Here is a 14,952-nt window from a genome sequence, read left to right as displayed (position 1 = left end):
GATTCAATTTTGTAATTTTTAAATCCCGGGATTAAATGTGGGGAGGAATAGAGCAGCAGCATTTTGAGGGCTGGGGGTTTTGTTTCAGGCTGCAATTGTGTGCTCTTTTTTCCAAGGTAAGCGAATGTTAAGCACACTGAGATGCTGTTGCTCCATGCTTCCATGCTAATAAGGCGTGCTTCCCACAGTGTGTGACAGAAAGGATGAATACCAGGCAGTGCTAATGGTTAATTTGTAGTGGCATGTGTGTTCCTTGAATGTTTGTGAAGTTTCGCGATTCACCGTCGCACAATTGAAGCCCTCCTTTTTTTGGAGATATAGTGATATGTAATGAGATGAAGCAACGCTGACAGGGTTTTTGAAAGGTACATTGTCCTCCCCAGCCTATTCACTTCATCAGAATACCCCTCAAATTTGTTGATTTCTCACGATTTGGGGGCCGGAGTGAGCGCCCGTCAAATAATTTCGGTCTTGCCCACGGTTTAAAATGTTAATTGCTGTGGAATCTGTCAGAGGCAGCGTCAAACCCCAGTGATGCTAATCTATGTCATGGATTTGAAGCTCCTTTGGGAAGCTCATATTTAGGCTCACTGCTGAGAGAACATGACTGCTGAGATTACAGAGCTCGTGGACAGTGAAGAAAAGCAGTAATGCTCCTTGGGAATAGAAAGTAAACAATGGGGTGATTGTCTGCTCAAACATTGGGGCTAAACAGCCCAACTGCTGAGAAGCCCTAGGTAAAAAAACTCCTACCAGCAAGGAGTCTTGATGTTTTCTTCATGGAGCTGGATGTTGCCAAGGATTCAGCTGAGCCACCCTAGTGAGTGTACAGGAAGCAAAACAGGATATTCTTGTACAGGGCCTGTTTTGTGTAATTATGCAACACTTGAACTCTTGTGTGTTCCAGAATGGGTAGCACACCTCTGAAAGGATCAGGGAGCCATCAGCAGCAACTAGTGAGTGAAATATTCTTATGAAAAGTGCTCTTGATTGAAATCAGCGTGTTTACATTTCCAGTTATCTTTGGTAAGGATTGTTCCACCTCAGTGCACCCTCAAAATTAAGAAATTATTTTTCACCCGGTTTCATTTCCTGTGTTTGTTTCTTCTAACAAGCAATCTAAATAATTTCCGCTGTCTCTCGAAAAGGAACAATAAGGGAAATGATCGGGGAAATATCAGTTCATCAGATATCCTCAGATATTTCTGGGGAATGTGCTGTATTTGATGAAACACAGACAAATTCCCTGAGAGGCAGCTGAGCAGAGGCTCCCCTCGTGCCTGGCGACTCCCAGGTTTCAGCTGGGGAACCTGGACATCCAGAAAATCCTGGTATGGGGGCTGTGGCAGTTTGAGACCCCCAAAAATCCAATTTCCAAGTCCAAGCCCCCCTCCCACAACTCACCCCAGCGTGAGAGGGGTTTTCCAGACACAACACAAGACTCAATATGGGGGGAAAGGAACTATATTACAATTATTGCACAAATAAATATTATAACACATTATATAACCCCCTCGGGGGTTACCATATTTTTAACTCCAGAGGGAAAACCACTTTTTTTTCCCCACTAAAGGGGTCAAGAGCTCTGGGCCTGCTGGGTTGCTGGGTGTAATCCCAGAAGCCAGGAAGCACTGGAGGCCCTGGCTGGGCACGTGTGGATCTCCAGAAGTGCACTATCTGCATAAGCAGGACGCTGCCTTTATTTAAATGATCTCTTTCAATTACGGTCCCTTTTGTTCTGTTTCTGTAAATAAAAACCACATGTTAACTTTGGAATAATCTCTGGTTTTAATAGCCTGAATCCTTCCATGTCCCGTTTGAACCTCGGATAGTAATGAGACTCCTCTTATGAGTAAGAGTCAGGATTTAATATTAGAAACTAAGTTTTGTTTTCAGCAATAAGCTTGGATTTTGTTGGAGTTTTTGGTTGTTTTTTTGGTTGTGGTTTGGTTTGGTTTGGTTTGGTGGTTTTTTGTTGCCCAACAAAAATGTTACCCAAAGAAAAATCTTTATCTAATGCAAAGTAATGGACAACCTTCTATGGACAGATTTTTCCATCCTGTTATAAGACCTCTCAAAAATAAATCAAAAAAATCCAGAAACAGAAGAGAACAAAACCAGATCCTTTTTTAAATAATAGCAGCAATCTCATATTAGACTTTCCTTGTCTCTTAATGTGTATACAAAATCCAAATTCTCCTGGTGAAGCAGTGAATGCCAACCAGGTTGCAAGAGTGTAAATGAAGGCAGAATATGGTGATTTGTAATTTTTTCTGTTCTCAGTCTTCAGTCTAACTGATGCTGGATAGCCTGCCTTGGCCTGTGCTCATACAGTGTCAGTTCTTAGTGTGAAAGTCAGAGGGAAACTTTTGTTAGAAGTTTACATAGGGAGCTATAACCTTCCCCTTTATTTATTTTTTTTTTTTAATTTATGAGAAGAATGGAACTGCATTTAATATTTTCATTTAATGAAATGACATGGGTAGTAGTAGAATGAACAGAACAGGCACAAAACCCAAATGTCTGTCATCTCCATGGCTATTAAGCAGTTTGGTCCATTTCTCCTCAGTGTTTTTGAAAAACAAACAAAAAATATCTGCAGAAGAAAGAAAAATTCTTTTTTTTAATTAGAGAGTGGAATAGTTTTTGCTGGGGTGTCAGACAAGTGGCGATTTCAGCACAAGGGAAGGCAGCAAGACCACATGGCTGGGAATAAAGCAGGGGGGTGAGGCTGTTTCCCCAATCCACAGCAGCAAGCTGTCAAACTGGCTCTATTTCGGTGTGAAATCTCAACCTTAATGAGGATTTAGGCAAGAAATGTCTATTTATTTGGTTTTTTATGTGCTTTTAGCTTAAAAAGTAACAGTTCCCTTAAAACTGAGAAAACAGAACAATTTTAAAGTGTTGTGCAGAATCCACAGTGAAGGAATGCATAAATAATCTTATTGCAGCAAAGCAAGGCTGGGGTTTCTTCTTCTATATATTAGTGAATTTTGGGGTTTCTTTCCTCTTTATAATATGCTTTTTGTGCAATCTTTTCTTTTTCATATTTGTCCTTTCTGTACTTTCCTTTCAGATCTGTTTGGTTTTCCTTCTTCACTGCTATTCATGATTAAGATTCAGAGAGTTTCTCATATTTGCTTATTCCCTGTGCTTTTATTGTAATCATCAGCTCTCAATATCTTAGTGCAAACTTTGTAGTATTTCAGAATCTTGTATTTCTTGATGTTCTTGACTTAGATTCATGTTATTCCATGATCTTTCCCTGAAGTCTTGACTTCATGTTTGTTTGGTATTTTCTAAAGAAAACCAAGCTTCAAAATGCTTAGGAGGTATGACCAATAAAGACAAAAGAAGTAAAAAGAAATGTAGATACAAAAGTTTTACTTTTTCTTCCAGAGTTTTAAGGTCCCCTGATTTTTTGGAGCTTGGCACATAATTTTGAATGCTTTAGATGCCATCTTCTATGTTCCAGCAGCACGTTACCTTCAAGAATTTTGGGCTTCAAATGTGGATGAGAATAGTTGGGGGAGGGTGTTGTGATCTCCACCAAATTTAATTCAGGGGCATAGTAAGAAGCCCTCTGACCAAAATGTTAATTTGTTCTCAATCAAGCACAGCAGCCTGAGGTATAATGTAGATTATGATGAAGTCTGTGCACTAGTATCTTTTAAAAAGCTTTCAAAAAGCTTCCCTCCCTGCCTTGTTTTTCCCAAAAGCTTCTGGAAGAGCTTTCCTGGTTCATATCCAACTTTTAAAGTCATTGTCACCTCTTGGGGTGCCTATTCCATATCCCCAGTGTCAGTCCTACGTCAGCAGCTTCCCCTGAGCGTCACCAGTGCAGGTTCCCAGCAGTAGGTGTGGTGGACAGAGTGCTTTGGGAAGGTTAATCAGCAGCATTCATTAATAACTAGGTGACAGTATCCAGCCGGCAGGCTGCTGGCTGTTGGCAAATAGCTGGTGTGGTGCAAAGCTGGTAGTTTTTGTTGGACTGGTTGAGTGCCTCGTTGCCAGGCTTCCTGCTGGGGGAGGAGTTTGGCAGGAGTGTGGCAGGACCATGGGCTGTGTTGTGCAAGGGCAGTCACTGAACAGTCCTGCTGGCACCTCGGGGGGTCCTCGGACCTCACATCTCCTGCTGAACTCACCTGCAGGAATTCAGTATTGTAAGAGTAGAATAGCCTTCCTCAGGATCCTGATCAGCTTTTAGAGTGCTTCCTCTGGTGCCAGTGTCCAGCCTTGCTAGGCTGAAGCACAGCAAAATTTCCTTTATTGTCAATAGTCTTTTGACACTTTCCAGTGGCTCCCTTTGGTGTGATTGGAAACACGGATAAAACTCCCCAACAACTTACTGAGAAAGACACACAGAAAAGATCAACTTACAAAGACAGGAAAAAAAATTAGTCTGCACTTGTGCAGCAACACAATAAGTGTCCCTCTTAGCAGGGTTAGTGTCATGTACTGTGGGGGAACAAAGCAAGAGAAGGATGCAGGATGCAGGGAGGGGCTTTGCATCAGGCAGGCACTGGGCAGGCTCAGCCTGGTTGGTGGCTGAGGCTGTGTCCTGTTCCACTGCTGACTAATGCACTTTTCAGACACAAGTTCCTACTGCAGACTTGGCCTCAGGTTTTCCTGTTTTAATATCTCTGTCAAAAAGGTGCATGTTCTTCGTGTATCTTTGTATGTTCATTGCATTTTCTAGGTTAGACAAAACAGTAATTTCCTAGCTGGATTCTCTGCTAAGATGAAAAACAAAGCAAACAAACAAAAAAAAGAAAATTACAAACTTCCTGTCTCTGTTTGGAAGATAACAAACCACTGCAACAAAAACAAAGAACAGAATCATTTTTTTGAGGCCGTATAATTACAAAAATAATATTTGAGTTAGCTCTTTGGGTTTTTAGCCTTAGTGTATCAGACTGATATTTGTCAAACAGGCTTATGGCTTACTCCAAGTGATTTTAGCAGCTCTGGTGGGGCCAGTTATGGTGTGAATTATTACTCAGCGTGAGTAAGGAGATCAGAATTAAGCCTAGATACGGTCAGAAGGGAAGAGGGTTTTGTCTGATTTGTCTATGATAGATCTGCCCTGCTGCTAACTCCCTGGTCTTTCATTTAGTTTCTTTTTAGAGACTTTTGTTAAGACTTCCAAGGAGTCCTGAGAGGACAATTGAGCTTTTATGGTTTTTTTTTGCAGAAGCAAGGAGAAAGAATCAAGTTGCTGGTTTTCTGTCAGTGTTGATTTATTTTCTGTTCATCCTGCAAATATTTCTTTATGAAATTTATTTAAAAAAAAAAAACAAACCACCCAAATAAACAAACAAAAAAAAAACAACCCCAAAAAAACCCAAACAACGAAGTAATATAAGTTGGGCTTTGAGGGAACAAGAGGGGGAGCTTCAAAGGAGATCTGCAGATAAGGATTTCCCAAATATATAACATTATGATCATCCCTTGCAGCAAGGAGGGTTATAGCTTCTGTTTTCTAAGAGATTTTCTAATAATGATTTCCATTTGAGCTTCTGTCTGGTCAGAAAGGCTTAATAACTAAAAAAAAACAAAAACAAAAAACAAAAAACTAGATGTTTTATTACAAGTTGCTCCAAAAAAGAACCAAAGCAGTTTAGCCTCTCAAAGTTAGTGGGCCACTTGCTGGGCTCAGTGGTGCCAAGTGACAACAGCCTCGGGGTCCAGCTCCCCCTGGGCACAGGGAAAGCTCTCGGGATGAGCCCCTGGGAGCAGCTCCCAGCATGACCTTCCCAACTCCCCCTCCTCTCAGAGGAAGCCCAGTCCTGGCTATGGAAACAGCTTCTTTTGCCTGGAACTGTCTCTGACTCTCTTGTCCTTTCCAGAGCTCGTATCAAACAGCCACAGCAAACCAGGGGGTCTGTGCTGCAGGATGGGCAAAAGAATTGATGGCCTCTGGAGCTGCTGGGACTGAGTTTGCTCCGGATCATGCCCTGAGTTAGAGTCCTGCAGCAAAAAGGCCTGGAGTTTAGTAAGGAAACTCTCTCAGGGATTTATAGTATTGATGACTGTAACCAAGCCTGGCAGCCCTTGGATCTTACAGCTCTCTCTGGGCCTAATCAAAGGCCATTGACGTAAACTAAAACATTTGACTTCAGAGAGCTGTGGATCAAACTCTGTGTCTACACTGACTGGGTTTGCCTTCCCCTCAGACACAACCTCACTTTAAATTCTTTTCTTCTGACAGGCCTGTAGCCTCATTCCTCTTTCTTAAGCTAGGAGGGCATTTCACAGCTCTCTAAAATGCCCAGAAGTGACTTTTCCCTTCTCACGGTGCAGTTTCACATTATACCTAATTCAGTGTAACTGCTGGCTGATCCCAAAAGTCCCATCCCTGTTTTACTGATGGCAGGTTTAGAGATCATATAATCTTGGCAGGATAGCTTGATAGAAAATTAACCCAAGCCAACATATATCACCTTTGTGTTGTCTGTGTCCGTTCCCCTCCTGCTTCCCCCCCAACAAAACAAAACTAAAAAACCCACTAAAAACCAAAATGCCACCGTCCTTTCATCAGTTTTCCACATTTGCCATGGATTAGTGTAATGTGACTCTGTGCCATGATTCTCAAAAACTCTGCCAGGGGCATCACATAAAAGCAAAGTTAATTTGCATTAAGGCAGAGAACCCAGACAAAGAAAACATTAAGAAGAATTCAAATGAAAATGATATGAAAAGTATCATAACCAGCATACAAGGCCTAGTCCAGAAGTAATAATTAGATACTGATCCAAAGATAATGGTGAAGATGGATATTACAAGTGTGAAAACTACCCTTGATTTATATTATTATACTTAGTGTAATTCTCGTCTTTTATTTTTTTCCCAACCCAGTCAGCTGTCAGTCAGCCTTTAGCATCTGGTTGAAAAGAGCTTGTTCTTCATTTTTAGGAGTGCTCCTGGGCCACTGCAGATCCAATATCACAGTAAATGGGGAATGTCTCTCTGTTCTTTCCTCTTTCTCCTACAGACCCTGGTGTTTCTTTTCAAGTCCAAAGTCTTTGCCAGCAAGCTGGTTTTTACTGCATCCTTTTGCCCAGACATTGATGCATAAATAGCTTCAGATTTATATGATTAGCTTAATTTTTTTCTTCACACATAAACTCATTTTAATTTCTTCCTTCTAATTTAGAGGCGTAAATGTCATCTGCTCACATATTATTCATATTTCAAGCGTACCCTTGAACCTCACTTAATGTCTTCAACTCTTTTACTTTGGGTAGGCATGTTATGAAAATAAAAACTCATAAAAGGACTACAATATCTATTATTAACTTTTAACTTTCAGTACTTTCAATGACTTCCTACCCCTATTGGGAGTCTAAGCAAATGTTCTCAGCTTCCCTTGACACAGTAATGAGGAATTCTCCCTATGTGTTCTCTCTTCCTCATGGCTTGAAAATTAAAGCTCTGTCTTTAGCTATAAGATGTGCAGCATATCTCTCTGAAAGATAAAGTTCATATCAGATTCAAGCTACCCAGCTGTTTCAGAGCTCTGCTTTTATGTCAGGTTTTTGGATTTGGTGAGTGGAAGCAGACTTGCATATGAAAATTCATATTAATTTTAACTTTTAGTGATACTCATTAGCAGAGGTATCATTCTTTATCTTACTGTCTGATTTACTATTCCAATTTTTTTTTAATATGAGGATGTGTCCAAATTCCTATTGCAAAGTCACTCAGAAAAATGGGAGGTTGCTTCAAACAAATGAAAGAACAGTTAATTTTTAAAGCTGGAAGTGAAACAATTACCCCCCTAAAGCTCCTGAGCACCCTTGCTGCTCCCTCTCAGTGAAATGTCTGACATTCACAGGGTGGTTTTCCAGTGGTGGCTTGTTCTGCTCTGAGGGAAATGAAATGTGAGATGTTGGAGGGACTGTCGTGGTTTAACCCCAACCAGCAGCCAAGCCCCAGCCAGCAGGATTGGAGAGAACTGGAAGGGTAAAACCTGGAAAACTCCTGGGTGGGGATACAGACAGTTTAATAGGGAAAGCAAAAACCATGCACACAAGCAAATTATAACAAACATTAACTCACTGCTTCCAGAGGGCAGCACATTTAGCTCCAGATATCAGGACATTCAACTCTGATGACCTTGTGTTGCCTCAAGCTCCCTGACAAGTCCCCAGCCTTTTCCTGCCCTCCTTCCCATTGATACCTTCACTCAGAATCTGGGGAGATGTAAATCAGTGAATAGTGCTGCAGAGGAGAGACAAGAAGACAGCCCTCAAAGCCCCTCTCATTTCCCTGGGACACCTTTAACCACAGATCACACCGTGTGGACATGGTGCTCTTTCCAAGGCCACAGCAGCTCCAACACACCAGTGCCTCTGACATGCCAGTGCCAACACCACCCACTCGGATTTTGGGCTACAGCACTGAAGAAAAGCTGGAACTGGGGACTTGTGTGTCACGTGCAATATAGGCCAAAACACATCCTCTCATAAAATCCAAAATATCGCTATCAAACTGCAGAGACTGTGATGTTCTGTGGGCTCTGACCCCGGCCTGGGAAACTCTGACCTGGGTTCAGCTTTATGTCCTGCCAAATTCAGTGTGAAAACTCCTCAGAACAGAGCATGACTGCACCGAGTCTCAGAACAACTTCTTTTAACTCTATTTTGGTTTTGCAGATTTTGAAAGGATTTTTACGAGCTCAAAGCAGGGCAGCAAGTTTCAAAACCACAGTGTTGCTGCAAAAAGAGAATTTTCTGTCTCGCCATCGGTTCTGATTACGTGGCTTCTCTCAAAACAGGTGCTTTCCTTCTCAGAAGCTATGTTAGTGGCTAAAAACATGGAAACTAATTTTCCCAAACAGGCACATCTATTGCTGAAAAACTCAGATTCACTTGCAGTAATTCCCACTTGATTCTAAATATCCCCTGCTGAATAAATAAGCAAAGGAGGCGTCTTCCATGCTAAAAGCTTTTCTGTATCTCCTTATTTACAGGGATATGGAATTAGTGTAACATTTGCCTGTCTCAGAAATAAAAACTTGGGCTACAAGATTTGAAAGTTGCCTTGATTTTTCTCATTTTTATACAAAAAAAGTTCTTAGGACTCGTTCTGTGAGTGTAACTCTCACTGTTAAGTGCAGCTGAGAGCACATTAGGAGGTTTCCTGGCGTATTTTGTTCTCTTTACCTGTTTCCACTGGGTCTTTTGAATCCACCTATTGCCTTCATAACTTCTAAAAATCCTTCCTTTGAAAGTTTGCTTAGGGTTTCCAATTTCTTTTAATAGACTAAAGTTCTTGGCTTTTGTTTGGTTTTGGTTTTTTTTAATTACAGTTATGTCAGTGCATGCAATCAGCGTACAAAAAGCCCTATAAACTTCTTTCTGTTTGCAATTTTTTTTCTGAGATGGTTGCTCCCCAAACTGTCTTGAACAGTGTTGTATCTACAGCAGAATAATGTCAGCACAGTCTTTAGCAGAGTTAAAGCTGTTGTGGTTAAGCTGCAGACATACACATCTCAATCACACTTTCAGTGAAATGGGCTAAGCTTTCCTTTCTGCGTGAGCAGATAAAGAGTACTGTGCCTTTCCTTTGTTATTAAATCCCGCCTAAAACTGTAAAATATTACATTGAAATAAGTTATATCTCTTCTTAAATCGTTAAAAAAAAAAAAATCTGTGTAAAAGAAACTGTCCTCCATGGACCTGGGAGTTTAGTGCTGACATGACTCATTTATGTGGCCCATTCAAGGTAGATGTATCAAAAAAAAGTAGTTCCTTCTCTGTGATGTAGATACTTGAAAAAAATAATTTTAAAATAACTACGAGCTTTAATCCTTGAGGAAATTTCTTTTTACCATTATATTGTTTCAAGCATGTAGCCTTTTAACATAACTATTGCAGACCAAAGTATTAAGGAAAGCTGTTGAACCCCCATCTGTCCTGTCTGCCCCACACTTTGAAAACAGGCCATTTTTAAAGAAGTGACCATTGCCAGCCTGAGGCAGAGGGCAGCATTCACCACCTTATGGTGCACTGCAACTTCTGATGAACAGCAGCTACTTTTTAACTCCTCTTTCTCCATACAGTCCCAATACATGTACTGAAAAATGGATTGCCTCATATGGCCTCTTGCAGAATTGTTTGATGAATAAATGACATTGCCATTAGCATTTAGTTATAAGTACATTTGAATTTTAAACAGGATATATGCTACTTCTCTTCTTGAAACTAGCAGCTTTTTTGTGCAAAAACCATGCCCCAGACCCAGGCATGCAATAATAATAATAATAATAATAATAATAATAATAATAATAATAATAATAATAATAATAATAATAATAGGATTGAGGATGGCATCTCTATCTCAATTTGATTCATTAGAAACAGACATTAAAGAAATTTCTTACATGAGTCTGCACAGTGATCAAAACTGATACAAGAACAGAGCTCCTATGTCTTAGCTGTGAGTTTGGTTTCATTCCTTCTTTACTACTCTGGGTATCAATTCCAAAATAAGCTTTTATTCATAGGTTTGGTTTTTGCTGCAAAGCTGTTGTTCGTTTTGTCTCCTTCAGTAATATTAAATATCTTCTATCTCAGCTTAAAATCAAATTTCTGTAGCCAATTTAGGCTGGAGAATTCCTTGAGTACTGTGTTATAGTTATTTGTAACTCGTTTCCCACTCTCCTCCTCCACAGTCTTACATATTCATTCCTCCTAATAAAATATTTTTGATCAGATCAGAAATATATGAAAGACCAGAAAATATTTCTTGGCTCCCAGACACATGCAAATTTCTTATTTAAGAGAGAGTCATAGATAAGATAAACATGGTGTTTTTCTAAAAAAAAAAAATAAAAAAGAAAGAGTAATGAAACACTTGTCTGCTTCATTTGGCAAGGAACATGTCTGGGGTTGTTATTAAATACCAGAAGTGAGCAGAGGAGAGAGTGAGAGAGGGAAGTGGATGGAAAGATTCTGTAGGGATGGGGATACTGTGCTCTCAGCTGTGGAACAATCTGCTCAGCTGTGACACCAAATCCTGAAGAGACTTCTCTGAATCCAGTGGAAACTCGCTTGCACGAGCTGGAAATCCAACATTCTCTGTGTTGATTTCCAAAGGATGTCTCCAGGTTTGAATGAGGATGGCTGACAGTACAGCTCGATCAGGATGTCTCTGATGATGATGATGATGATTAGAGGGTTTTCACTGCGTTTTGTTCCACAGGGAGTGATGAGGGAGTTTTAAATGTGCGCTGGCCAAGATCACTTTCAAACCATTTGCAGCTGAGTGTTGGCCATCACTTTGAAATTTAAGAGAAACCAAACATATTGCAGGAGATTTATTTCAATCGCAGATCGAAAACAATGGGGTCCCACGGCAAGCTGGGAGTCTGCTCCTTTTAAAGGAGCACATGCCACTTCAAGGGAAAAAAAGCATGAAAGGAAGCAGTGGTGTGCAAATCAAAATAAGCCCTTTGTCTTTCTCGCTGGATCCATGCTTGGGGAAGAATAGACTGTAGGGGAAGAATTCAGACCTGTCTTTATTCGGTCTCCAAAGGCAACTACTTTCTCTCTGGATGAGAAGGACATTTGGTTTTAATGGTGGTAGAAGCCTTCCTTAATTTTCATGATCAATACAGGCAGTTGGCAACAAGGTTCTCTTCAAATAGCTGATTGTTGAAGACAAGGTGCTTTGGTTTTATTTATTTTATTACTGCCCTTCCACTGCTATATAGGATTCATCAGTTTTTCATCTGCTCTCAGCCACCAAACTGAACTTCTGGATTCATTCAGCCACCTTTTCTTTCCTCCCTGTCTGCAACACGATTCTGGCACTCCTCTAGGATCACTGATCAAGGAAGAAAAGTCTCCCTTAGCCTCCTTTTTGCTGGGCCAATATAGATTAATTTCTGACGGGGGACGTGATTGAATTTATCGTGTGTTACTTTTTTAACGCTTGTAATGTTTGTGTTTTAAACCCACAAATATTTTGAGCTTTTTTGATTTCGTGCTTCCTGCAGGTGACAGCACTCCAGGGACAACACCCCACCCGCAGCTGGGCACAATGAGACCTAATCTTGGCTGAGAGACCTGTAGGGGATTGGAGGTGCTGCTGTGGCTGTTTGGTTTTATCCTTTCCTGGGAGCGCTGCTGATCAAGTTGAGATGAAGGTAGGCCCCTCTAAACTTTTCCTATGCGTTTATCTCTAAGTGAATAAGTGCTATCTTTGGAATTTTCACCGGTTATTCCAGGCAGTGCTGCCTGTCTGCCCTCGGGGCTCACAGGCAGGCTCAGTACCCAGGCTCACACCCAGCACTGCAGCCACTTCAGCACTTAATTATATGTACGGAGACAACGATCCGCCTTGTACCCTTTACAAAAGAGCCACAAGGAAACACAGAGTGCCGCTGCCTTGCCAGCCAGAGGGACCTTTGCCAGCACCAGGTGGTGGGAGGCGTTGGGCGAGCGAGTGAGGTCACTCCTGGTGCTGCCTGTCTGTTTAAAAACGCTGCTTTTGAGAGAGAGGCCAGCAGCATTTGGTGTTTGGTGTCAAGGGACTGAAAGGGGTGCCACGTGAGGCTGAAAAGTTCCTAATGAACCATTTTCGGTGCTCCCCCTCCCATTTGGATGATTGTTCTCAGCTGGCTGCTGCGCTCCCGTGTCCAGGTTTTGCCAAGTGTGTGGTTATCTCCCTGCTTGCATCTGTTTGTTCTGTGCTCGCCTCTGTGGCTGGAAGGGTGCAACCAATTGTCAATGATGCCGCTGGGATTTTTCTGTCTAATTTCTCCTGGAGTTCTACCAGTGGTCTGATTTCATTACCTTGTTTCAAATCCGGTTTTAGTGGGAAGTGCAGAGGAATACGAACACGAAATTTATCCGGATGCATAAACATACACTGTGTTTGTTTTACATCAGCTGTGATATCTGTGCCCAGCTCCTTATTTCTAGTATTGATGGACATTCTCTAAGTCACTGGGCAGGAGCAACTGGGCAGCAAGTGAGTTCAGTGGCCTTGCAGACTTTCTGAAGCTTAGAGGCTTCATGCAAGTTACAAAAGGACCTGCTTTCCTTTGAGTACAAATAACATCGTGCTGTAATTTCATCTTAAAGACTTTTGTGTTCACTCAATAGAAGAAAACCTGTCTTTGTATAAGTTTATTTGGAGGATCAAAGTATGTTACATAAGCTAATTTCGTGCTAGGTAGGTGTAGCTGAAATGAATGGCCAAAATGTTTAAAGTGGTTGAAAATCCATGTCCTTTATAGCCACTGACTGGTTTAGAAGGTTGGGGTGTTGTGATTTGCACTTCTGTGTCCCTGGTTTGAATTTATTGGAGAATAATAGCAACACATTTGATGGCATATCTATAGTGGGACTCTGAAGTCGTGCTGCAAGGTGCTTAAGGTGTTTTAGACAGGTATCATTTTAAAATAGAAAGGGAAGTAGTCAGTGCTCAGGGCTTTCCAAGGTTTTGTTGCAGGTTATGTGACAAAATCTCATCTTTTTTAACTAAGGAATAAAACATTATATGAAACAAGTATCTGCTTTCAGGAAAATGTGTCTATTATGTGTTTAAAGAGAGGTTTACTTTGAGCTGCATGGAAGATAGGCATGCAAATGGAGTATTTGCTTAGAAATTCTTGTGGTCATTGAAGAGATTTTACCTAATTCTTTTCTTTTAAAAGAAAAAAGTATGACAAAGATTTTAAATGGATGACTGGGATCCAAAGGACAGATAATGCAGACTCCAACTGAGTTTATAATAGTTCAATTCTGTAAGTGAAATATGTTCTCTATTTAGAAAAAGAATGAGAATATGAAAGTTGTTGTGTCAGTGATTCTTCAGGTTTTCATTCAATTGATCAGAGTGGAAGAAAAGATATCTCCATACATCCAGCTCCTTTTTTTTTTAAATTTCCAGTCTCAGTTCTTTGCATGCTCCATGTAGAGGCTGTATACAATTATGCCTTGCTAATAAAACAAGGTAAAATAATATAATCCCATTGTATTGTCACAGAGATAAAGCGGATGGTAAGTTATTGTTTTAGTTGATCAGCAGGGTGGCCCAGTAAAATGAATTCCCATCTCTTGGCTTTGGCTTATCTTCTGATTCCTGAGAGACACAACAAAGAAAAACAATAATAATAATAATAGGAGTGGTATTTTTGCTCTCGTTTGATGTGAATATTGCAATAGTGGAGTCTTATGACAGAAAGGACAATAATTGTGTGTACTACCTGAACATCAATGGCATCATGTGCTGTAGCGTGACTCTGTTGAAATGTTGGACTTGTGTGGTAACAACTGTACAGGATAATAAAAACACATTCAGTATGTAAACACCACTGCTCTGGTTATAATTGGCACCACACATAAAGGTCTCCCTTCCTAAATCAGGTCTGCTTAAGTACTAAACACAAATACCTGAGTTTCTTCTCTAAACAGCTCACATTTTTAATATTTTAGTTTCTGGAATGTGCCCTTCTGGCCTGTACCTGTCAATTATTGCAAACATTTCCATCAAAGAGACAAGGGCTTTGGATCTCTACTGCAAAACTTCCTTTATATATCCAAGGAGAGCAGTCAAATCATCAAAATATTATGTTCTCAGAAATAAATAATAGGCAGCTTCCGCACTTTGTGTGTTGGACTTGTTAAGAGTGGTTGTCCTCTCTTGCTTTGAGCAACCTGAAAGCAAACAGAGAGCTTCTGCTTTGCATGAAAGCAGTGCCCTGCTTCCAGCCAGGGGTTCAGCTCAGGCCATAGTGGTTAATTTTTTAAAGAACTTTTGTTAAAATATTCTCAGCTCGTAACCAATATTAGAGAATTAAGAGAGGCTGTTCTCCATACACTCCTTCTCCCTAAGGTGCTGTGAAAGAAAAGTGAATGTCTCAGGTACAGAATGCGTTCACCCAGCTCTTCCTTGCAGGGCAGAGGCAGATTGCTGCCCAAATCCCTGTGCAAAACC

General features: G+C 40.8%; 1 protein-coding gene across 1 annotated transcript in view; it reads left to right on the top strand.

The window, feature by feature from the left end:
- The window catches only part of ADGRL2 (adhesion G protein-coupled receptor L2), a 373,303-nt gene that overhangs the window by 58,547 nt on the left and 299,804 nt on the right, over positions 1-14,952 (top strand). Inside the window, exon 2 of the mRNA XM_051795993.1 lies at positions 12,005-12,154. The gene's annotated coding sequence lies outside the window, so the exon portion shown is untranslated. The remainder of the gene's footprint in view (positions 1-12,004; positions 12,155-14,952) is intronic.

This window comes from Manacus candei, unplaced genomic scaffold (assembly GCF_025592945.1).
Source record: "Manacus candei isolate 608988 ecotype Guabito, Panama unplaced genomic scaffold, ASM2559294v1 h1tg000044l, whole genome shotgun sequence".
NCBI lineage: Eukaryota > Metazoa > Chordata > Aves > Passeriformes > Pipridae > Manacus > Manacus candei.
The sequence above is the reverse complement of the archived record's forward strand: the minus strand, read 5'-3'. Positions and strand labels throughout refer to the sequence as shown.